Source organism: Penaeus monodon, chromosome 15, assembly GCF_015228065.2.
Source record: "Penaeus monodon isolate SGIC_2016 chromosome 15, NSTDA_Pmon_1, whole genome shotgun sequence".
Lineage (NCBI taxonomy): Eukaryota > Metazoa > Arthropoda > Malacostraca > Decapoda > Penaeidae > Penaeus > Penaeus monodon.
Genome location: NC_051400.1, coordinates 23768267 through 23768721, shown reverse-complemented (window position 1 = coordinate 23768721; position 455 = coordinate 23768267). Strand labels below are relative to the sequence as shown.

The 455-nt window shown below is 36.5% G+C and overlaps 1 protein-coding gene across 3 annotated transcripts in view; it reads right to left on the bottom strand.

Annotated features, from left to right (window-relative positions):
- LOC119581822 (transcription initiation factor TFIID subunit 2-like) overlaps window positions 1-455 on the bottom strand; it is a gene marked incomplete at its 3' end in the record, with an annotated part of 14016 nt that overhangs the window by 4392 nt on the left and 9169 nt on the right.

Here is a 455-nt window from a genome sequence, read left to right as displayed (position 1 = left end):
TCCAAGATAAAGGAAAAGATAGATTTCTTGCATAGGATCCTGCACCATTCATCTTCTAAGAAAAATGTATTTTGTTTTGAACTTTACAATCCTGACCTACACAAAAGGTAGCCCTTGATTAGAAACCAGAAAATACTTGTGATAGTGACAGAGGCTTCCAGGAAAAATGCAATGAATAAGGCTGATAAGCAACTGGATCAATGAGGGGAAAAGTATTATCCATTGTCGTTTAAAGTTTGGTTGCGCCAGAAACAAGATGGTATGTTTCCTGCTTTTCTGAAATTCACGGAAGAAGAAATTCTGGAAATACGGGGAATGAGGAAAGCAGGAGAGGTCAGTCAGGGCCACTAATTAATTCCTTGGCAACTAAGCAATTTTTACTGCTATATAACTGTAAACAAAAATTTTGCAAAACAAAACTAGTACAAGTACTTGGTTTCAATGGATTAAAGAGG